The 25,494-nt window shown below is 42.2% G+C and overlaps 1 long non-coding RNA gene across 1 annotated transcript in view; it reads left to right on the top strand.

Moving 5' to 3' along the window:
- The first annotated feature begins 1,367 nt into the window (after positions 1 to 1,367).
- LOC138762755 (uncharacterized) overlaps positions 1,368 to 25,494 on the top strand; it is a 31,023-nt gene continuing 6,896 nt past the window's right edge. Inside the window, exon 1 of the long non-coding RNA XR_011357120.1 lies at positions 1,368 to 1,430. This is a non-coding gene — a long non-coding RNA (uncharacterized lncRNA). The remainder of the gene's footprint in view (positions 1,431 to 25,494) is intronic.

A 25,494-nucleotide genomic window follows, 5' to 3' on the forward strand; every position in this document is an offset into this window, starting at 1 on the left:
AGATATTTTCGATGTGACATTCAGTGTGGTCACGTACCAAGGTCAATTCTTTCTGGCAAGAAGTGTTGGAAGTCTTAACAAAGATTACTGGAGTTAATTTTCCTGGTAACCTGGAAGTATATTTATTGGGGATTTTATAGATATTAGTAATCATCTTACAGAATATTAAATATAATTTACTAAGATTGCACTAACAATAGCCAAGAACTGTGTGGCAGTCACATGGAAGTAAGATATACCGATCTCTTTGGCAAGATGGATATCAAAAATGGACAGTTGTATCCCTATGGAAAAGATCACTTATAATTTGCGAAACAAACATGATACATTCCTCAAGACCTGGCAACCGTATTTGAATTATATTGGTGCACAAGTATAATATTGCTGTGGTAAATTTATGATCATCCCTCGATTTTATACTATTTTTATTTTTTGTTTAGTAAAATACACAGTAAGGTCTGGTGATGGTGCTTGGAAAGACCCTATATCCGTTTATTCTGTTTAAGTTAAGGGGAAGGGGGTAATGGTGGGGGAGGGGGGGGTTGGATATTTTATTGTTCTGGTTGATTTTTGTTGCAAATATTTATGAAAAATTGTATTTTTAAAGGATTTTTATTTTGTATGCAAGCAGTACATGGAGTATTTTACTATATTTATGTAAAAGATGTTAAAATAAAATATTCAAAAAAAGAAAGAATGCACACTCTCTAATCCAGACAACATCTTGGCAACATCCTGGAGCTGACGGGGAAAACCAAAGGTCTATGATGCAATGATCACTGGGGGAAATCTCAGTACTGAAAAATGTCTAGAATATTTTATTGAAATTTATGGAGTGGAAAATGAAATGAGTGTGCTATCAAGACTTCACCCAAAACCGAGGTCGTTATAAATTATCCTACCACCATGGTTTTACCGAATAATTTACCCACTTATTTTTTTCAGACGCAAGTGGACAAGTTGCCCCCTATTTGAAAAACATTTCACCTCACTGGCATCCTCCCATTTTATCCTCAATCATTGCAGATGTGCTGGCAAATGTACCTTAATGGAAGAAGACTTATGAGTTCAGGCACAGTTTCCTGTCACAGTGTTTGCTTTTGATGCCAATAATTCTTTCAAGCAACCGACTGCTGTTATTGAAGGTGACTGAATTCACATGAAGAAGGAAAGCTCTCAGTGAATGTAATAAAAAAACAACTCTAATGGAGGGAACAAAAATATTAAAAAAATGTTTTGCTCTTTGATTAATAATAATCAAAAATCTAAAAATAATGCAGATGCTGAAAATCCAAAACAAGATTAGGCAACATCTGTGGAGAGAGAAACAGTTTATTGATTATCTTTCACCACTTATTTTTGCATTAGGTTTTGAAGGAGCACACACAAGAAAGAAAGATGCTGTCTTCTTTATTACAGGTATGCAGAAGGTAAGGTGGCTGGGAATGCAAGATATTTGTTAAGGTGGATTGTTCTGTTACTTTGGCTGCCCTGGTGAGTTCATTGAGTGTGCTCCAGTAACAAGATATCAAGAGAAGTAAATAAAATTGTGGTCTCACTACCTTCAACCACCTGGGGAGTGTGCCCCTCAGAAAACCTTTTCTCTGCACAGATAGACTAGGTTCTTGGTGGACTTCAATCAAAGCCACTTAAATGGGGTCAAAATTTGTGAATCTTTTGCTGCGAGACATCAGACATTCCCGAAATCCAAAATGGTTCAGGTACAGAAGGATAGTCATGATGTCTGGTATGTTTCTCCAGATACTCACTTCTACCGAAAGACAGGAGACTGCAGATGCTGGTATCTGGACCAAAAAAAATTCTGCCTTTTTACTTCAGAATGTTGCAACATTTTTACAGAATGATAGTAACATTGGGAATCTGCTGACAAGAAAATTAACCACTGAAAATTAGACAGAGTTATGGCAGGAACACTGCAAAGAGAGGTGTAATTTTGATAAGCCTGATGTTTTTGTATGTGCATGTTAATATAGATTCAAATAACATTGCTCTTTTACCTTCTTACACTTACATTATTCCAAATATAGTTCTTCAAAGTAAAAATGACAAGATTGCAATTTATTTTGTAATAACTCAAATACTGACCTTTCAGTCTGGCAGTTGCTATGGTAACTGAAGACATATTTCAAACTACTATCCAATGACATGAGGCTGATGTGCTGGGTAATTTCCACGGTATTATTTCCTTCACTGCAAAGTTGTTCCCATTTGTCCTTGATAAACACCTTGCTATTATTTAGGACTGTAAGGAAAAACAACTCCTTTATCTTTCTCGCTCTGTTTCTACAACATCTCTTTCTTTAGCTTCTCAATGGCTTTCAAGATCAAATGTCTCACGTGTGAGAGAGGTGGGAAGAGAGAAAAGAAAAGAGAGAATAAAAGAGAAAAGTATGTTTAAGTTTTCCAATAAAACAGTCAGAACATTTGAAGTCAGAAGGCAAATTGCAGAATGAATAGCAAATCAGAAACATAGAGCTGAAAGGAAGTTACTTGGGCTGGTGCAGGTTTCAGGAGGATAAGTGCTGGAAACTTTGCTATATATCATTTCCAAAGAACCCAGCAGCCCTAAGAATTCAAAGATTTGGTTAACACAGAGGTGGTCTATGACACACAATATGTTAATAAATGTAGAACTGCTCTGAAATAACTCAAATGACAAAATTAACAAAAATAATCCTGGGCATTTTCTGTCTACGATGAATTGTTCTTTTTTTGAATATTTTTTAGTTCTCACAGACTTACCAAATCCAATAAACAAAGATATTCATGTACATATGCATACCCAAAGTCCATATTTGACCCAACTCATGCCCCCCTCCCCCACCCACCACAGCGAAAGCATTCCAAAAACTTATCTCAATCCCACACATGGCGCATACGACCCTTATCAAAGATCTGTAATGATAAGGTCGAGGGAGAGATGGGAGCTGGACTTGGGTACAACAATTAATGAAGAATGGTGGCAGGACCTGTGTCTGGACTGTGTGATGGGGTTGTCAATGCCAGATGCAGAATGGTGCAGTATAACGTCCTGCTCCAGTTGTACCTTACACCTCAGAAACTACACAGGTCAAAGTCTGAGATTTCAAAAATGTGTTTTAGATGTGGTGTGGAGGTAGGAACTGTCATCCACTCTACCTGGCTGTACTCAAAGATGAGACCTTTTTGGGAAGACCTAGGGGATAATCCTTTATTTAAAAAAAAAAAAAAAAAAAAAATTACGAGTGGATTTTCCACAGGGCCTGGAGCTGTTCCTCTTGGGGGATATTGAAGAAGTGTAGTTTAGACTGAATAAATTCCAAATTTTGTTTGAGAAGATTACTTTGGCGGTAGCCAGGAAGTTTATAGCGGTTTTCTGGAAGTCCAATTCCCAGCTAAATACCACACGATGGAATATGGAAAAGATGCTGAGACCGGACCGGTGCACTAGAATAACTCCACTAGCTCAAACCTCCCTCACTCCGCCCATAACCCTCCAACCCCCTCACCTCCATCTACTCATCCAACCTTCTCGTAAATGACAGAAGGGACCCTGCCGCAACTATCTCATTTGGAAGATCATTCCATTTTGCCACCACTCATTCAGTGAGAAAGCATCCTCTAATATTTTTCCTAAAGTTTTTCCCCCTTACCCTTAACTCGTGCCCTCTTGTTCCAACCTCCCCTGCCTTCAGGAAAGAGTCTACTCACATCTAGTCTATCTATTCCTTTCATAATCTTAAATACTCTATCAAGTCCCCTCTCAGTCGTCTATGTTCCAATGAATAAAGTCCCAGTCTCCTTAATTTCTCCCTGTAATCCAGATGCTGTTAGCCAGGCAACATCCTTGTAAACCTTCTCTGCACCCTCTCCACCTTATCTATATCCTTTCTATAATTTGGAGACCAGAACTGACCACAGTACTCCAAACCAGGCCTCACCAATGCCTTAAACAGCCACAGCCTCAATTCTCAGCTCTTATACTCTATACTATGATTTATGAAGACCAGCATACCATATGCCTTCTTAACCATCCTGTCTACATGGGAATCCACCTTCAGTGAACTATGTACCATAACCCCCAGGTCCCTCTGCTCCTCTGTGTGCCTCAATGCCCTCCCCTTAACTGCATATGTTCTTCTGGTTATTTTTACTGAAATGCTACACCTCACACTTGTCTACATTGAATTCCATCTGTCATCTTTCAGCCCACTCTTCCAAACAAACCAAATCCTTTTGTAATCTAAGAAAACCTACCTCACTATCCACCACTCCCCCTATTTCGTATCATCCACATATTTGCTTACTCAGTTAACCACACCCTCCTCTAAATCATTAATATAAATGATAAACAAATACTGATTCTACTGCTTTAGATCCTATGTCCCTTCTTTCTATTGATTTAATGTCAATTAATTATTATTAGAGCCACCCCTCCACCTCTACCCTCCTGCCTATCTTTTCCATAGACTGTGTATCCTCGGATATTTAGCTCTCAATCGCACACCTCATTGAGCCATGTTTCATTAATGGCCATGATGTTGTACCTGTTTAGTTGAATCTGAGCGACCAGGTCATCTACTTTGTTTCTGATGCTAAATGCATTTAAGTATAGTGCCCGTAAGCCTGCTATCAATGTTGTTTATGCTGTATTCCTGTTGAACAGCTCTTTCCCCTGTCTGCTCACCTGCCTTTACTTTATGTCATTTTTGACCACCTCTTTACTTTTAATCCTTCCTCTGCTGTAACTCCCTGACACTGCTATCCTATTCTCTTTGCTCTCATTATGATTTCTCTCCCCCTGCAAAACTTGTTTAAACCCTCTCCAATGGCTCAAGCAAACCCTCCTGCCAGGACATTGGTCCCTCTCCAGTTTAGGTGCAGCCCATCCTTTTTATAGAGGTCTGACCTTCCCCAGAAGCGATCCCAATGATCTAGGAATCTGAAGCCCTGCCCCCTACACCAACTCTTTAGCCATGCGTTCATCTGCCATAACTTCCTATTTGTACCTTGTCTAGCACATGGCACAGGCAGCAATCTACTACTCTCGAGGACCTGTCTTTCAACTTTCTACCTAACTCCCTATATTCCCTCTTGAGGACCTCGTCTCTACCTCTGCTTCTGTCATTGGTCCCCACGTATACCACAACACCTGGCTGCTCTCCCTCCTCTTCCAGAATGCTGCTGAGACAATTTGAGACATCCCTAACCCTGGCACCTGGGAGGCAACATACCATTTGGGAGTCTCTGTATCCCAGCAAATTTCCTGTCTGGCCTCCTAACTAACAAGTCCCCTATTACTAATGCTCTCCTCTTCACAGCCTTTCCCTTCTGAGCCAAGGAGTCAATCTCTATGACAGAGACGTAAACTCCTTGAATCATCCTTGGTAGATCATCCCCACCACCCACCAGTAGTATCCAAAACAGCATACTTATTGTCAGTGGGAATGTCCACGAGGGTACTCTGCATTAAATGTGCATTACCTCCCCTGACAGTCACCCATCTGCCTGTGTCTTGTCCATTTGGGGTGACTACTTCTGTAATCCCTCTCTATGACTGCCTCGGCCTCTTGAATAACCCACAGTTCATCCAGTTCCAGCTCCAGTTGCCGAACTCTGTCAGTAAGGAACCGGAGCTGAATGCACTTCCTGCAGGTGTGGTTGTCTGGGACAAGTATTTTGTCCCCAGTTTCCCACATGCAGCTGGAGCAATCCACAGCTTTAGCTGACTCCATTATCTTGTAGAATAATACCCTCGACTGCACTTATCTTTTTCCCTTACCTCGGTCACAGCAGTTGCTCTCCTCAGCCCCTGCTTGCCGAAGCCTCGCGAGCCAAACCCTCAAAGCCCCACTCACTAGCTGGGCTGCTCCTCGCTGGTTGCTCCTTTATCTTACCCTCTTTTTATCGGCCCTCGACCAATTAACCCCGTCACACTCTCCTCACTCCTCCTCCTCCTCTGAACGCCGCTGAAACTCCGATGCCGACTCCTCGCTTGAATTCAACTTATACATGTTATTCAAGTTGTTATCGAGCATAATTCCCAAGTATTTAATCCCTTCACTTTTCCATTTAGGCATACTATTTGTTTTAAAACATTCGTAGTCATGATTTGTTCATTGTAAAATTTCACTTTTATCCATATTTATCTTGTATCCTGATACTCTTCCACATTTTGTTTAAATTTCCTACAGTTTTTCCATTGACCTTTCGGGTTCAGACATGTTTAACATTTTAACATTGGCAAACAAACTAATTTTGTGTTGGACTCGCCCAACCTCAAAGTCTTTAAGTTCAGGATTACCCCTAATCATTTCTGCTAGAGGTTCTATCGCCAAATAGGCCAGAGAGAGGGAGCAGCCTTGCCTACTTGATCGACTCAACGGAAATATTCTCTTTCCTTAGGGTTGGACTGCTTCCACACATCCATCAAGTTGAATTTTTTCATGTATGAAAGAGTTAACTTAGCTCTTGTTACTTTTTTTGCCAATTTATCAAGAATTGGATTGAAACAAAAATTAAAGGCTCCAACGTTCAATATATTTTGTCTTCCTCTACTGCTTTTAAAAGGCCTCAACATCATAATTTGGGGTGTAAATATTCATCAACGTCCAAGATTCTGAATAAATTTTGCTGTTTATCATTATATATCTACCCGCTTATTCCGCATAAATATTTTCGATGGTAATCAAAATATTTTGGTTAATCAGGATTGCCACTCCCACTGCTTTTGAATTATATGATGAAGAAAAGACATGCCCCCCCCCCCTTCCCCATAACTGTTTCAGTTTGTCGTGTTCTGCTTTAATAAGATGTGTTTCTTGGAGAAATACCACATTGGCTTTTATCTTTTTTTAAATATGTGAGTATTCTTTTCGTTTTGACCGACCCGTTCAAGCCATTAACATTAAAACTTATAAACTTCAATATTTTATCCATAGCAGCATGTTATAAGTTCTGTGCAGATAAATAAATATGTAAACAGTTCAATGATTTGTACCCTCACCCTAAAAATTAAGCAACCTTTCCTCTGATGGTGACATAGACAGGAAGTCCCTGAGGCCCACAAAGAAAAGCCTGCGAAAGCCTCTGAGAATGAGAAAGAAGAACCCCACCATAAATTACCATCTTGAAAACTAAACTCCCCTACTGACGCCATTACCCCCCCCCCTTAAACCAGAGTTGCACCGTGCTGTTACCTTCAGTACCTTCTTACAAATCTCAGAGCTCCCCGAAAAGTGTAGATAGATTTCTTAATAAAATTAAGGTGACCTTCACAAAAAAACTTTACTATGTCCATAAAATATCTTATTTACATCAGTCTTTTCAGTCAACCTTTCTTGGATCTATCTTTTTCTTGCTCCTCTTTATAGTTGTTGAATAAACTCTTTCACCTCCTCTTTCAATTTGAAGTATCTTCTGTTACCTTCAGAGATTTCCACTCTCAGTGTTGCTGGGTACAACATTGCATACTTAAATTTCTTTTCACGGAGCAACCTCTTGACCATGTCGAACTCTCTTCTGAATTACCACGCTGCTGAAGTACTGAAAAAACCTGATCTCTGCATTGTCCCACTTTATTGGGGGACAAGAATGCCATGTATTTTCATAAGCGACTATCAGGATCACCTCTCTATCCTTGAAGCTCAGCAATCTCACCAAAACGAATTGAGGGTGGGCTTCACCCATTCTCCTCAGTCCAAGCATTCAGTAAGCATGTTCAATGTGGACTCGTTTGCCGAGTTCTTCAGTGTGAAAGACTTGAGGAATCCAGATCTCAAAGAATTTCACAGCATCTTTGCCTTCTGCACCTTCTCTCAGGCTGACCATTCTCACATTGTTCCCTGACTGAAGTTCTCCATGCAGTTTGTCCAGAAGAAGTTGCTTTTCTGGCACCCATTTTCAGCTTCCTTTTGCAATTCTTGAATTTGTTTGTCATGTTTGCCGAGATTTCTCTCAGCGCTATCCATTCTTTCAGTTAAATCGCTAATGACTTCACTCACCTCTTTCACTGAAGTGGTAAGCTCTTTAATAGAATCTCCACATTTGTGAAACGTTGTCCCAGACCTCCAAATTCTTGCAACAGAGTTCCCAGATATAGCATTTGTTGGGAAGAGGAGGCATCTTCACCCACGCTATCCATTGGAGTGGCTGGCGAAGCTGGAGCTTTTTTTCATCATTGATTTTGTTTTTCTTTCTGTGCAATCTGCACAGATTCATGGGCCAAATGGCCTATTTCTGTGGTGCATTGATCTATGTTATAATGTTGCAAATGATGGGATAACTAAATTAGTAACCCTCTTGATATTCAGTTTCATAGAACTGGAAAGGTAAGAAAACTCATAGAATAGGTTTCTCTGTTCAGAATCTGCTTAATGTTGAATATTTCCAGCATTTTCTGCTCACACTTGCAAAAATGGCAAAACTGGATATTGTCTCATTGCTCTCCACTGCCCAATGTTATTCTGACCTTGGGTGCTGTCTGTATGGGGCTTCTCCCTGTGTCCCCCAGTACTCAGGTTTACTCCCCTTTCCTTGTGGATTAATTACTGTAGCTTACCTCTTATTTTAGGAATGCAACAAAAGGACAAAGGTTTTTAAAAAGAGTAATGGGACTAATGGGCTGAAATGGACCCGATGGGTGAACTGGCAGACTTCTCTGTCATAATAAGCAAGCAAATTCCTGGTTATTCATGAGGTGCATGGATTTACGGAGGACAATACAAATATTTAGTTGAAGGAAATCCCTTCCTATTGCTCAGGACCAAAAAAAAACTTGCATTTATTTCATGAAAGATATCCAAGTACTTTACTGAATGTAAGTGAACCAGCAGCATCTGTGGGAAGAGAAAAAAGTTCGTTTCATGTCAAAGGCCCTTCATCAGAACTCGATAAGAGAGAAAACTAGTTAGTTTTGAGCAGCCAAGAAGGTGGGTAAGGGAAGGATAAAACAACAGAAATATCTCTGATCGGGTGAGTGCAAATGATGTGTGGTTGTAATATAATTTCTGTGAAAAAGGAGGGGAACATTTGTCCCAACCTGGTAGTTTCGCATTGCCACAGCTTCCTGGTAATGACAATGCCATCATAAATCTCTACACTCTCTGTGACAATTGTATCTATTATGTATTGTGGAGTACAGAACTACACACAGTACACATTGCTGGTCCTAACAAGCATCGTGCATTGTTCTAGCATCACTTCAGTGCTCTTGTATTCTATGTTGCACTATCTCTGGTCATTATGTTAATGTCCTGGAGATTCTAATGGAATAGAACTCCCAGTCAAGTTTCTATGGCTCAATGCTACCAAGCAGCCACACTGTCCTGCCACATTGGCAGTCATTTGATGATCCGCTAATATATGGAAATGAGATGAGTTCTCGAGGCACACTAACATGATTCTTCCCAATGTAAGCTGGGTTTCTGTCGGGTACTGTAACTCATGGTTTTAATAGGAGAGCATTTCTTCTAGCAAAGTTTTCCTAGCAGGCCTAGCAATCCAATTTATTTTGTCCAACTACAGTTTTTCAAAAAGTACTCTGCATAAATGAAATGTATTTGCAAAATGACAACTTTGATATTAATTTTCCATCTACCTTGTTTTTTTACTTGAATTAGAGAATAGACCATGCTAGGATTTTGTAACTATCAAATGAAAATTACTTACTCATTGCTTGTCTTTTGTTCAAAATGAATTTACATCAGGTTAAACTTTGACAGATTCTTATGTACTCAGCCAAAACAGTAAAAGATAAGGTTATGCCCAGTTCCTGTAAGCATTCAATACATAAGGTTTTCTATTTCAATTGCTTGAGCATTTTTATCAAATATCTGTTTAGAAGTCTGTTGCAATAACCTGGGCTTAATACATGGCCAAGGGCTAAATCTGCAGATATACAGATAAATGTTGAAGAAAATTAAGACTGGAAATGTTCCACAATGTGACATGGGATATGCATGTGTTTTTGTGTGTGTCCATGAAACCATTTTTGATGTTTCCAAAGTCTTGTGGGCATCATACCATAGAATGATTACAGTCTGTGCCGAACAATTCTTTTATCTTCGTACCACTGACCTGCACCCAGCCCATAGCCCTCCATACCGCTTCCATCCGTACTTGTCCAAATTCTTAAATGTTAAAATTGAGGCCGCATTTACCACTTCAGCTGGAAGCTCGTCCCACACCCCCACCACTCTTCATGTGAAGAAGTTCCTCACTCATGTTCCCCCTAAACTTTCACCCTTAACCCATATCCTCTGGTTTGCATCTCACCTACCCTCATTGGAAAAAGCTTATCTACATTTTCTCTGTCTATCCTCCTCATAATTTTAAATACCTCTATCAATGGGTGTAGTTGAAAGATACTGTGTGCGGGGTGATCGGGGTCCTGTGCAGCGTGCTCACTACAATGAGTGTGGAAGGAAGTCACAGATACGAGGAGTCAAAATAAAAGACTGATTTATTGCACTGGCAGCTCTACTTATATGGGCCTCTAGTGCTGACGTCAGGGCCCCGTGTCATCGGAGCACTGACCACTGGTTGGCCAGCATTCTCGGTCTTCCCACTGTGGGAAGGTCACCTTGGATGACAGCCGGGTGTCACCCATCCCCCCCCCCAACTCAGGACCACGTGGTCACCGCGTTCGTCGGCCATTTTGTGGGTTGGTTCACAGCTCTGTGCACAGGCCACTACATGACCCATCCCCCTCCCCCAGAACCAGCGACCAGAGCATTGTCCATAGCTTTCCTGCACCGCAGGGGCGGGGTGGAGGTCTGCTTGTTACAATCCAGATAATGCCACTTTCAGGCAGTCAACAGTAAAAGTCTCGGCCTTATCGCTGATGACAAGGACCAAGGTAAACCATTGTCTCTAATGACCTTGTAGGGCCCCTTGTAGCCTCATTATAATGGTGGCCTGTGTGCGCCCCTCCTCATGAATTTGTACCGCCAAGTCCTTGGGTCATTCAGGAAGCTATGCTTTGGCTGGCTGAGTGGTGGGGGTTGCTGTGGGACCAAGGACACAAGTTTTCTCCACAGGCTCTCAAGGTTCACTATGTGGCCTTTCGGGCATTTATCAGCGGCCAGGAACTCCCCGGGGATAATTAGAGGTGTGCTGTAGACCATCTCCACCACTGAGGCATTGAAATCCTCCTTTGAATGGGGGAAGGCCAGATTTGAAGAAATGAGAAGGGATTTGCAGAGAGTTGTGTGGGCTGATCTTTTTGCCAGAAAGGATGTAGAGGAAAATTGGAGGGTATTTAAAGGTGAGATTTTGAGAGTACAGGATCTTTATGTTCCAGTCCAGCCGTAAGGCAAGACCAAAAGTTCGAGGGAGCCGTGGTTTTCTAGGAAAATTCTGAAGTTGTTTCAGGATAAGAGGGAGGCCTATGCTAAATATAAGAAATGAAAGATTGATGAAATATATGATCATTACTTAGATTGCAGAAAGAACCTTAAGAGGGAAATTAGAAAGACAGAAAGAATGTACGAGGTGTTCATAGCTAATAAGGTGAAAGTGAATCCTAAGGGATTTTACAGATACGTAAATAGTAAAAGGAGGGTTAAGGATAGAGTGGGTCCACTGGAAAATGGTAACATAGTCATGTGAGGAACCGTATGAGATGGGGGAGATAGGGAAAGGGACATTGGACTATGTGAGATCGGTGAGGCAAATGGCTTAGTTATGGAAAGGATAGGGATTAGTAAAGAAAGGGTTTTGGAGCTTCTAGGGTCAATAAAGGTGGATAAATTTCCTGGCCCTGATGGGATTTTTCCCCAAGACGTTAAGGGAGGTCAGGGAGCAAATAGCAGGGGCTCTGACAGTGATTTTTCAATGATCACTGGAGGAGGGTGTGGTGCTGTGGGATTGGAGGGTTCCAAATGTAGTTCCATTGTTTAAAAAAGACACAAGGTGCAGGCCAATTAATTATTGGCCAGTAAGTTTGACTTCGGAGGTGGGAAAAATTATGGAGGGTATTCTTAGAGATAGTATGTACAAATATCTGGATAGGCAAGGATTGATCAGAGTCACCCAGCATGGGTTTGTGAAGAGAAAGTCATGTTTGATGATTCTTGTTGAGTTTTTTGAAGAGGTGACAAGAAAAGTGGATGAAGGTAGGGTGATTGACGTGATCTATTTGGATTTTAGTAAGGTTTTTGCTAAGGTTCCACATGAAAGGTTAGCAAGGAAGGTTCAGTCACTAGGGATTAATACAGAGAGTGAGATGGGTTCAGAGTGGAAGATAGACAGCAAAGAGTCATGGTGGACAACTGTCTGTCAGGATGGAAGCCTGTGACGAGCGGGGTACCTCAGGGATCAGTGCTGGGTCCCCTGTTGTTTATCATTACATTAATGATTTTCGCGCAAACAAAGGAACTACTGACATGGTCTTTGCCCTCAGACAGCTCCAAGAAAAGTTCAGAGAACAAAACAAAGGACTCTACATCACCTTTGTTGACCTCACCAAAGCCTTCGACACCGTGAGCAGGAAAGGACTTTGGCAAATACTAGAGCGCATCGGATGCCCCCCAAAGTTCCTCAACATGATTATCCAACTGCACGAAAACCAACAAGATCGGGTCAGATACAGCAATGAGCTCTCTGAACCCTTCTCCATTAACAATGGCGTGAAGCAAGGCTGTGTTCTCGCACCAACCCTCTTTTCAATCTTCTTCAGCATGATGCTGAACCAAGCCATGAAAGACCTCAACAATGAAGATGCTGTTTACATCCGGTACCGCACGGATGGCAGTCTCTTCAATCTGAGGCGCCTGCAAGCTCACACCAAGACACAAGAGCAACTTGTCCGTGAACTACTCTTTGCAGACGATGCCGCTTTAGTTGCCCATTCAGAGCCAGCTCTTCAGCGCTTGACGTCCTGTTTTGCGGAAACTGCCAAAATGTTTGGCCTGGAAGTCAGCCTGAAGAAAACTGAGGTCCTCCATCAGCCAGCTCCCCACCATGACTACCAGCCCCCCCACATCTCCATCGGGCACACAAAACTCAAAACGGTCAACCAGTTTACCTATCTCGGCTGCACCATTTCATCAGATGCAAGGATCGACAACGAGATAGACAACAGAATAAATAATGCCTTTGGAAGACTACACAAGAGTCTGGAAAAACAACCAACTGAAAAACCTCACAAAGATAAGCGTATACAGAGCCGTTGTCATACCCACACTCCTGTTCTTCTCCAAATCATGGGTCCTCTACCGGCATCACCTACGGCTCCTAGAACGCTTCCACCAGCGTTGTCTCCGCTCCATCCTCAACATTCATTGGAGCGCTTTCATCCCTAATGTCAAAGTACTCGAGATGGCAGAGGTCGACAGCATCGAGTCCACGCTGCTGAAGATCCAGCTGCGCTGGGTGGGTCACATCTCCAGAATGGAGGACCATTGCCTTCCCAAGATCGTGTTATATGGCGAGCTCTCCACTGGCCACCGTGACAGAGGTGCACCAAAGAAAAGGTACAAGGACTGCCTAAAGAAATCTCTTGGTGCCTGCCACATTGACCACTGCCAGTGGGCTGATAACGCCTCAAACCGTGCATCTTGGAGCCTCACAGTTTGGCGGGCAGAAACCTCCTTTGAAGAAGACTACAGAGCCCACCTCACTGACAAAAGGCAAAGGAGGAAAAACCCAACACCCAACCCCAACCAACCAATTTTCCCCTGCAACCGTGTCTGCCTGTCCCGCATCGGACTTGTCATCCACAAACGAGCCTGCAGCTGACGTGGACATTTACCCCCTCCATAAATCTTCGTCCGCGAAGCCAAGCCAAAGAAAGAATGATTTGGAGGAGGCGGTGGTTAACAGGGTAAGCAAATATGCAGACAATACAAAAATAAGGGGAATGGTGGATAGTGAAGAAGGTTTTCTTGGATTACAGAAGGATTTGGTTTGTTTGGAAGAGTGGGCTGAAAGATGACAGATGGAATTTAATAGAAACATAGAAACATAGAAGATGGGAGCAGGAGTAGGTCATTCGACCCTTCGAGCCTGCTCCGCCATTCAACGAGATCATGGCTGATCTTAAAGTTCAGTACCCCGTCCTCGCCTTCTCTCCGTAACCTTTAATACCCTTATACTGAAGAAATATATCTAATTCCCTCTTAAATATATTTAATGAACCTGCCTCTACTGCCCTCTGTGGCAATGAATTCCACAATTCACCACCCTCTGGGTATAGAAATTCCTCCTCATCTCGGTCCTAAATGGTTTGCCTATTATCCTCAAACCATGGCCCCGGGTTCTGGATTTTCCCATCATTGGAAACATCCCATCTGCATCCATTCTGTCCAGTCCTGCCAGAATTTTATATGTCTCTATGAAATCCCCTCTCAATCTTCTAAACTCCAGCGAGTACAATCCCAATTTGCGCAATCTTTCCTCATAAGTCATTCCTGCCATTCCAGGTATCAGCTTGGTGAATCGCCTCTGCACTCCCTCCACTGCAAGAACATCCTTCCTTAGATAAGGTGACCAAAACTGCACACAATACTCCAGGTGGGGTCTCACCAAGGCCCTGTACAGCTGCAGTAAGGTATCCTTGTTCCTATACTCAAACCCTCTTGATATGAAGGCCAACATACCATTTGCCTTTTTAACCGCCTGCTGTACCTGCATGCTCGCCTTCAGAGATTGATGTACAAGTACCCCTAGGTCTCTCTGCACTTCCCCATCTCTTAATCTATTGCCATTCAAATAGTAATGTAGACAAGTGTGCGGTGCTGCATTTTGGAAAAAAAAAATAACCAAAATAGGACATATGCAGTTAAGGGGAGGGCATTGAGATATACAGAGGAACAGAGTGATCTTGGAGTTATGGTACAAAGTTCCTTGAAGGTGGATTCCCATATAGACAGGGTGGTTGAGAAGGAATATGGTATGCTGGCCTTCATAAATCATAGTATATAGTAGCTGGGAAATGATGCTGTGACCATTTAAAGCATTGGTGAGGCCAGGTTTGGAGTATTGTGTTCAGTTCTGGTCTCCAAATTATAGGAAGGATATAGATAAGGTGGAGAGGGTGCAGAGAAGATTTACAAGGATGTTGCCTGGGTTACAACATCGAGAGTACAGGGAAAGATTAAGGAGACTAGGACTTTATTCATTGGAATGGTTGAGAGAGGATTTGATAGAGGTATTTAAAATTATGAAGGGAATAGATAGATTAGACGTGAGTAGACCCTTTCCTTTGAGGGCAGGAGAGGTTGGAAAAAGAGGGCATAAGTTAAGGGTAAGGGGGGAAAAACTTTAGAAGGAATGTTAAAGGATGCTTCTTCACTCGGAGAGTGGTGGCAGAGTGGAACGATCTTCCAGAGGAGATAGTTGCGGCAGGGTCCCTTCTGTCATTTAAGTGAATGTTGGATGTGTACATGGAGATGAGGGTTATGGGCAGAGAATGGGAGGGCGGAAGCTAGTGGAGTTGTTCAAGTGAACCGGCGCTGACTCAAAGGGCTGATATGGCCTGTTTCCGTGCTGTAAACTGCTATATGGTTGAATTAAGAAATGCCAAGGGTAAAATGATCAAGGGTATATAAATTAGCATTTATATACAGGCCCTCCAAAGACCAGCCAGGAAATGAACTACTGCTGTGCTGGAGGTATTGACTGTCAGGGCAGTAGGTGTCTCCGAAATGGAGTGGACCAGGAAGGTAGCATTGGCCAGTGCATCAGTGTAACTAGTGAACTTGGAGGAATGAGAAGTGAGATTGGACTGTGAACCAAAGAACTCTTCTAAACTTACTCACACATTACATACACGTGCGCTTAGAATAAAAAGGGGGTTAAGTAAGTTAATAGTAATAATTTGGAGTTTAATCCTATTTTCATGTTTAAAGATAATTAAAATCAACTTTTGTTTAAGTAACCATGCGTCTTGATGAATATCTATTGCTGCTGGGTCCTCTGGCCCATAGCGAGAAATTCAAACAAACCAAAGGAGGTTATGATTGCAGTCTTGGGGACATGCTGAGGGTGAACTGGTATTTGGTGGTACCCTCAAATGAGGTTCATCTTGGAGAACATCTGTACCCCATGCAGGTGGGTGGCCAAATCTTGGATGTGAGGCACAGGATATCTGTCGGATATGGTGGCCGTATTGAGGAGGTGGTAGTCCCGTGCTAATTTGGGCATTATATGGAGGGAAGAGGCCCAGGGACCATCAGAGCATTGCACAACCCCAAGCTCATCCATCTTTTTGAACTTCTCCTTTGCCAGACTGAATTTCTCAAGTGGGAGTCAGCATGCCCTGGCATGGAGCGGGGGGCCTTTGTATGTGATGCTTTGGCTCAGCTCTGGAGAACTGTGGTGTGTCACTATCGAGGAGAACACCACCAGGTTGCAGGTGAATTCATTGTCAAAGAGTGGGGGGGGGGGAGTAGCTTGGCTTCTCCCAGAGGTAGAGCTTGAAAGGTTTTGGCATTCACCAAGTGTTGTCCCTTGAGGTCAACAAGCAAGCAGTGGTCCCGAAGGAAGTCAACCCACAGGAGTGGTTGTGCCATTGCTGTGAGGGTGAAGATCTATGTGAAGCAGCTGTTGCCAAAATGAAGGGGGATAGTACAGGTGTCGAAAGTTCAAATGCAGGAGTTGTTGGCTGCCCTCAGTGTTGGACCCTGCTTGCCGCAGTGGGTGTCGAGGCCTGCTAGGGGTAGAATGCTTAGTTCGGCAACTGTGTCGACCAGGAAATGCGTGTCCAGATGTGGAGGAGGCTATCACAAGGATAGTTGGCCCGGGCATATCTCGAAAACACCAACAGCGGGCCTCTCCACCCCATCGATGGTGATAGTAGCATAATTGTCCTGAGTTCACTTGCCTCTCCGCTGGCCTTGATCTTGCCAGGGGCTGTTCGTGGGGCTTGCTGATGTGGTCTACGATTGGTGCTGCTGTCCTTCTTCGCTCTCCAGAGCATGTCCACTGTTGTGGTTTATGAGGTCTAGAAACGGAAATCTTCAAGAAGTTCAAAGCTTTATTTGCAACCAAAGGCTGAGGCAATCAAAACAACCAGTGACTTGACTGCCCACCAAGCACTGTACACGACCTCTTTTTATATTGCATTCTTGACTTAATTACATTTCTGCACCCAATCATTCATAACCATATATCTTGGCAGTATGTCATCCTTTGGCTCGCCACAATTATTTTCATTATTTTCCACCCATTAATCTAATCATGTTTGGAACCACGTGATTCATCAAATCCCTCCACATGGTGCCTTAACTTTAACTTACTCTTATTATCCTTTGCTACTCTTATCTTCTACACATTTACTGTGACTTTGTGCAGTAAATACATAATGGATTATTACTTTTGTAATATAGCATGTGTAAATTATTACTTTGTAAATTAGTAAATATAATGATGAATACATAGTAAATATGGTACTGTTACGGAGTCCAGAGGACCCCAAAAACCCAGAAGCAATAGATATGCACCACAACACAAAGGGTTACTTAAACAAAAGTAGTTTTTAATTATATATGAACAAGAAAACAGAATTAAACTTTAACTTATTACTATCAACTTACTTAACCTACTTAATTCCCCCTCTAATACTAAGCACAGGTGTGTATAATGTATATTTAAGATTAGAAAAGTTATTTAGATCACAATCCGATCTCACTGGTTGCGGGCAATTCTTGTACTATGCACAGAAGTTAACATTAACAAAGTTCACCAGGTTTTGGTGCTTAACAGGCAAATGGTTACCACTCGGGAGGGTTCTTGCTGGTTTTCAGAGAGTGATTCCTTTTGTTCCAGGACATCCGCACCTGATTCCTTTCCAATCAGTCTTGCTGACGAAACTTGCCCCCTTCAGGGTTTTCCAGATGATCCTCTTTCTTTCAGGTCACCTTTCGGACAGCTCGTCTTCTCCTTTCACCAGGCCGTCTTCCAAAGTTTGCCAGCTTGTCCCTCTGGAACCCAAGCCTGTGCCTCTCCTTCTCTCTCAGCTCCCTCCCTCCCTCCCTGTCTGAGAGCGAAGCTGTTCTCTCCTGCCTGCAAAGATCACATGCTCTCCCAGACACACTGCTGAAGGTTGCTACTTTTTGGTTTGCTGCAAGATAGCACTCTGCAAAGGATTACTGGCTCAGTTTAGACCATTAACATGTTTTAGAGTTTTAAGTAGAACATTTAATGTGGGCTCAGAGCCGTTTTGAAAAATTAGCAGAACAGAGGCTTGGGTCAGTTACAAATGGCTAGCAGAGAAAAATCTCTCTCGCTCTAGTGTAGGGGTGTGGGCAAGAGAATGTGTTACCATTTTAATCGTAATTATCATATCTTTAATCTGAAATGCTAAATCAGTTTCACATTCTGTAGTTGGTGCTGGTCTGTTCCTTATTTAAATATAATTTTATTACACATCTTATGTGGAGAAAAGTTTAATTTCAACCTTAACAAAAATACTGCACAGACAGGGTGGGAGCTGCCAATCAGGATTAAGTTTACATTGATTACGAAGCTGAGGACCCCAAAGTGTCCTCCCCTCTGGCTCCCATTATCCCTCCAACTCTTAGTTTGTCCACATTAGTCGTTTTCCCACAGCTGTATTACTACCACTATAAATTCTTCCTCCTGCTCCGTGTAATTGGAACATGGATGGGACCAGTCCCTTTTCAGATATATCATTACCTTTTTAACTCTATCTTAAATTTACCTGGACAGCCCTTTCCTGGCCTCCTGCTCAATTACTATAATTTTTTTCTGAGTTGCACAACTCACTGTCCAATTTTTTTTTAAATTACCCATACTTCAGATATAAATAACACTTTGGCTGTCCCGGGGTCCCCACATCACTCATTTCCAACATTTTCCCAGGTTGTCCTTTTGTTCCTTTGCACCCACTTCAGGGTCCTGACCTTTGCGTGGGGGATTTCCCCTTTTAACAACCAGTCCAAGGCGGAGAGTCAGAACTAGGTCAACATGTTATGTTGGATGGTACTTTTATCCCCTCACCGGGCAAATCCTCAAGCTTTTATCCTCTGTGTACTTGGGAGCGACACTCTTAGTTCATCTGGAGTCCGTCAGTGTTGTGGTATAGGGAGGGAGGGATCAGTTGATCTAACACCTTAAGAGAAGAACTAGGAAAATGTTCTGCGGGCCCGTTCTTTAGATGCTAATCCAGCTGGTCACTGACACCATCTATTAAGCATTCCTCAATCCTGAACTCCTGGCTGGTTTGCCAAATGTTGTTTTGAAACTGCCACTTCCCAATGCAAAGAACACAGCACACAGAACTGGTACAGTTAACTCTTTATTGGATACCAAGTTAACCTGAGAGAATTCTTACTGCTTTCAGCCTTGAAAGCAGTCTCTGGCAGTCTCTATTTAACAAAGGGATGCATCAACTTTTATACACTCAAGAAAACAAGTTGAACTAAAAGATTACATCATTATTCTACATACAAGGCAAATCACAACCCTTATAGCCCCTCCCCTATATCCCTGTATCAAGGTTGAATAATAAGAACACTGAGTTACATTTGCTTCACATTATGTAGGTTCCTTTTCCTGATTCTCCTCCTGTTCAGACAGTTTCTCTGGTTTTTTTTTTACTTTCTTCTTCAGTTATCGTCACTGCCTGACGCGCTTCCCCCAGACTCTTTCCTGTCCTGAAAAGCTTCAGTTTCTCCGCCTCCTGCTCTCCCTTTCATTCTCGTATATCGGGTTTATCTTTAGGTTTATAATTCCTAATTAGTACCTCGATTTCATCACACATGCTTATGTCAAAGGTGCCCTACCCTCGGCCACTGGGTTGACAGCTTTTTTTTCTTTTATTTCCCGAATTTCAGAGGTTTTTACGATAATTGATTTTAAAAACTGGGAACTTTTAACTTAATATTTAAACTGCAGTTGCACTATTTTGTTTGGCACACTTCATCAATTAGTCCAGTTGTAGTCTTTTTGTTCTGACCTGACCACTCTTTGCAGTTACTCTGCTATTTTCAAATCTACTTCTACTTTTTCTCTACCACTTTGTGGTTTTGTATTGTCCAATTGATCCTAATTTTATCTAGCTTTCCAGTTCTGCCTGTGCAGACCCCTATTTACCTAGGGTGGTATCCACAGAACTCCTCGTCTATGCAGACTCCTATTTACCTAGGGTGGTATCCACAGAACGCCTCGTCCGTGCAGACTCCTATTTACCTTGGGTGGTATCCGCAGAATCCCACATCCGTGCAGACCCCTATCTACCTAGGACGGTATCCGCAGGATGCCGTCTGTTCAGACCCCTAATGCTGACAGTCTTGTTGAAGTTGGAGCTTTCCTACTCTCTGATAATACTGAACCCACCGTTGCTGCCCAGCCTGTCCTTTTCCTGGAAACGCCGGGGCCAGCTGTCGCTACTCTCTGATCACCGTGATAGCCTCCTTTACTTGAGCGACTGACACTCCAAGCAAAAGTTCCTCATATTCATAGGGGTGGAGGTTAGCGTCTTGCCCCCCCTCGAGCTACAACACCCATGGTGGGAAGTCAGGACTGGTGCTCACCGCTGTCAACAGCAGCAGTATTCACACATATGGCACGTGAACCATCCCACTACAGTTCGATTCCAGCTGTTTCACCTGGTCTTTTACACTGGCAGCATTGTCACATCCTTTACTGGGTGCAGATTTCCTCTGGGCACACTGCCTCCTAGTGGACCTCAAGGGTCAGTGCCTAGTAAATGCCAAGACCTGGACTCTGTGACTTTGTCAGGCAACGTATTTGCCAGGATACTAGTGGAATTCCCGACCATTATTAGGCCACAGTTCTCCACAGATGCCCCTAAGCATGGTGCACAGCACCATATTCCCACTCAAGGACCCCCACTACACGCTCAGGCACGCAGACTCCTGCCCGAAAAACTCCCATCTCGCCAAGGAGGAGTTCTGGAAAATGAAGGAGATGGGATTGTCCAGCACTCAGACAGTTCATGGGCCTCTCCGCTGCACATGGTGCCCAAGTCGGCTGGAGGATGGAGGCCATGCGGCGACTACACGTGGCTCAATGACATCACCACAGCCAACTGCTACCCAGTGCCCCACATTCACGACTTCACGGCCAATTTGTATGGGACACGCATCTTCTCAGAAGTCAATCTAGTCCATGGATTTCACCGAATTCCTGTCTACCCCAGCAACATCCCCAAGAAAACCCTCATCACCCCATTAGGCCTATTCAAGTTCCTGCAGGTGCCTTTCAGACTCAAGAACACGGCACAGACATTCCAGTAGCTCATGGACTCAGTGGGGCATGGCTTGGATTTTGTCTTCATCTACTTAGATGATATCCTGATTTCCAACCGCTCACACCAAGAGCATTTAACGCACCTGCACCAACACTGCCGCTGCTTGAGTGAATACGGCCTGACCATCAGCCCCGCAAGGTACGAGTTTGGGCTGTCAGCCATTGATTTCCTTGGCCACTGCATTGACCAGCATGGAGTGGTTCCCTTGCTGGCAAAAGTAGAGGCCGCATGCCAATTTGCCAAGCTCAGTACAGTCAAAGGCCTACAGGAGTTCATGGGCATGATCAACTTTTACCACTGATTCCTACCATCAGCAGTCCGAATCATGCAAGTCCTGTTTGGCTTCATGTCAGCAGTGGATTTCAACAAGACACCCTTGTAAATCCCACCCTTCTGGTACACCTGCGGGTGGATGTGCCCACAGCATTCACGTTTGACGCTTCCAACTCAGCAGTTGGCGGCATGCTGGAACAATTATTTGAGGGTCAATGGAAACCACTCATGTTCTTTAGCCGGCACCTGAGACCCCCGGAGCTGAAATACAGCACTTTTGACAAGGGGCTGCTTGCCCACTACCTCGCCCTCTGACAATTTGGTGTTTCTTGAAGGGGCAGGAGTTCACGGTCTTCATGTACCACAAACCCCTCATTTTCGCATTCACCAAAGTGCTGGATCAATGGTCGGCACGGCAGCAATGCCACCTGTCATACATCTCGGAGTACATCACCACCGTCAAACACATCTCCAGGAAAAACAATCTACTCCACTCCTGTGGCCGTACAAGGGCCCATACAAGGTGGTGTGTCAGAACAGAACTCGTGCATCCTTGATTTGAGTGGCATGAGGAGAGCTTCACCATTGACCACCTCAAGCCAGCGCACCTAGACCTGTGTCCGTGCCAGCCCCTGGATGTCAACATCGTCGAGGACCTGTTCAGGAGCCTCCATGTCGATGCTGTTACAGAGTATTTAGAGGTGGTTTGGGAGGAATTGTTAGAGCACGTTGCACACAAACATTTTAAAACACAGAATTTTTGCAGGACTTTTGGAAAGTACTATTTTGCAGAAAGCAACAAAGTATCAACATTCAGCAGCGTGCCTGGGAACGTGAACTTTGCAGGCAGAGGGGAGAACAGCTTTGCTCACAGAGAAGGAGGGAGGGAGCTGAGAGAGAAGGACATGCACAGACTTGGGTTCCAGAGGGACAAGCTGGCAAACTTTGGAAGACGGCCTGGTGAAAGGAGAAGACCAGCTGTCCGAAAGGTGACCTGAAAGAAAGAGGATCACCTGGAAAACCCTGAAGGGGGCAAGTTTCGTCAGCAAGAGTGATTGGAAAGGAATCAAGTGCGGATGTCCTGGAACAAAAGGAATCACTCTCTGAAAACCAACAAGATCCCTCCCGAGTGGTAACCATTTGCCTATTAAGCACCAAAGCCTGGTGAACTTTATCAATGCTAACTTCTGTGCACAGTACAAGAATCGCCTGCAACCAGTGAGATTTTCTAAGCTTATATACACATTACGCACACCTGCGCTTAGTATTAGAGGGGGAATTAAGTAGGTTAAGTAAGTTGATAGTAATAAGTTAAAGTTTAATTCTGTTTTCTTGTTCAAATATAATTAAAAACTACTTTTGTTTAAGTAACCCTGTGTTGTGGTGCATATCTATTGCTTCTGGTTTTTGGGATCCTCTGGACTCCGTAACAATGCAATCACAAAGAAGACTCACCAGCAGCTACACTTTGTGAGGTGTTTGAGGAGATTCGATATGTCAGTAAAGACCTTCGAAAACTTCGACATGTGTACCATGGAGAGCATACTGTCTGGTTGCATCACTGTCTGGTACGGAGGTGCCAATGCTCAGTGCGACAACAAAAAAACTTGTCCAAGGACAACATCTACAAGAGTAAATCTTAAGAAAGCAGCCACTATTCTCAAGAACCCCCACCTCTCAGGCCATGCCCTTTTCACTTTGCTACCATTGTGAAAAAGGTACAGGAGCCTAAAGACAAGCACTCAGCAGCACAAGGACAGCTTCTTCCCCGCTGCCATCAGATTCATGAACTTACTTACTTTGACTTTTATTTTTATTTGTAAGGTGATTTATATAAATATTTGCCCTGTGATGCTGCCATAAAATGACAAATTTCATGACTTGTTCATGACAATAAATTCTGATAAAATATACCCAAAAGTGTTCAGGAAGCAAAATCGTCATTGTCCAGTGTAATTGAATTGGTTTAATTTATCATTGAAAAAAATTGCAAAATAGCAAAAATTATTAATCTTCTGTGGTGAATGAAAACATAAATCAGGAGTTAATGCAGCAGCTCTCTGATGAACCAGGTCACACAACCCACTCAGTAGGTCAGTCATTGTTATTATTGAAATTACACCCAAGAAAGAAATGCATGGTCCCACTTCCTCTGTCCACAAGCATAAAGGGTGTGTTCATTGAATGTTAGTGATTACTACCATGCCCAATATTCTACTTAGATCATTAGTGAAGAGTGAATGGTACCATTCATTCCCTGAGGTAATACAATTTTGCAATGAATACAGTGAGTTTTTCTAAAATGTAAATGTGTCTAATGTCAGGTGCAGCCTCTGACCTGAACCTTGGTTCTTGCCACCCCTAGTTTGTGCATAACAGAAAGAATGGGAATTCATAATTTAAAAATTATCAATTTCTTACCAAAGTAACTATTTCTAATACTGTATGTGGTTCTCATAAATGTCATATTGTAATTGCAAGATCTATGGGAATGAGTATTAAATTAAGTATTAAATTTCTGGATCTAATGGCAATTTAATCTTAAAAAATACTCTAATTTTTTCCCAAAATTGTTGGACTTTATCACAAAGCCAAACTGCATGTAAAAATGTAGTCCACATCTAAAACATAAATCCGAATTACTAAATCCATATTTCTTCAGTTTCTCAAGGGTCAAATACAACTGATGTAAAAAATTATAATTAACCAAACTATATCTTACATTAAGTAATTTAGTCACCCCCATTTTGACACATAACTTCCCTATCCTCTTGAGGTATATCATAAGATAAATCACCTTCCCATTTATTTCTAGATTCATTTAGATTTGGTTTATCCATACTATCTTGCAACAAAGCATACATATCAAAAATAAAGCCCTTTTTTAACCTATGCAAAATCAGAAACTCGAATTTTGTTAGTTCATGTAATTTAATTTCTCTTCCATAATTATCCATTACCAAAGCTTGAACTTCATAATACACAAAAAGAATTAACTGATATTCCAAATGTTTCTCTAAGTTGATTAAAAGAAACTGTCCTTCAAAATACCTTCACCTTTATACTTTCAGATTCCCATGCCTTTAGATGCCTATTATTCATTTAAGGAATAACCCTATTTTGATATAATGGAATTTGAATTGATATCTTACCCTTCATACCTATTGCAAAATTCCTTTTAGTCCAAATCCCTAATAAATGTTTTAAAACAGGCATATTATATCCCTGTAATAAATGAGAATCCCACTTAAATATAAACTGGTGAACCTGAGACTCAGAAATACAAGCTAATTCCACTTTAGCCCAACTCGGAGGTTGAGTAATATCCGACATTCTATTAATAAATTTTAGTTGTGCGGCTTCATATTAATTTTGAAAATGAGGCAATTGCCTCATTTTAGTCCTCCTAAAGCATATTTCCATGTCAATTTCTGCAATGCTACTCTCGCCAACTTCCCCTTCCATAGAAACTTCCGTTCTGTTGTATTCAAATCTTGGAAAAATACTTTTGGAAGTAAACATGGAATCAATTGAAAAAGGTATTGAATATGTGGGAAAATATTCATATTAATAAAATTTATCTGACCTATTAATGTCAATGGAAGATCTTTCCATTTAATTAAATCCATCTTAATCTTTCTCAATAATAGTACATAATTGATATAACGATTGACATTTTGCATCAACCATTACTCCTAAATATTTAATTTTATCAGACCATTGTAATTTTGTAATCTGTTTACACTCACCATAATCCCCATCTGAAATTGGCAATATTTAACTTTTGTCCCAATTTACCTTTTACCCAGATAATACACCATATTGCTCCAAACATTTTTGTGAATGTTTTAAAGATTGTTCTGTATGTGTTAAATATATCAATACATCACCAGCAAACAAATTAATCTTATATTCATCATCTGCAATTCTATCCCTTTAATATTATTATTTTGTCTGATTACTTGATCTAACGGTTCTATGAC

This window comes from Narcine bancroftii, chromosome 5 (genome assembly GCF_036971445.1).
Source record: "Narcine bancroftii isolate sNarBan1 chromosome 5, sNarBan1.hap1, whole genome shotgun sequence".
NCBI classification, from domain to species: domain Eukaryota; kingdom Metazoa; phylum Chordata; class Chondrichthyes; order Torpediniformes; family Narcinidae; genus Narcine; species Narcine bancroftii.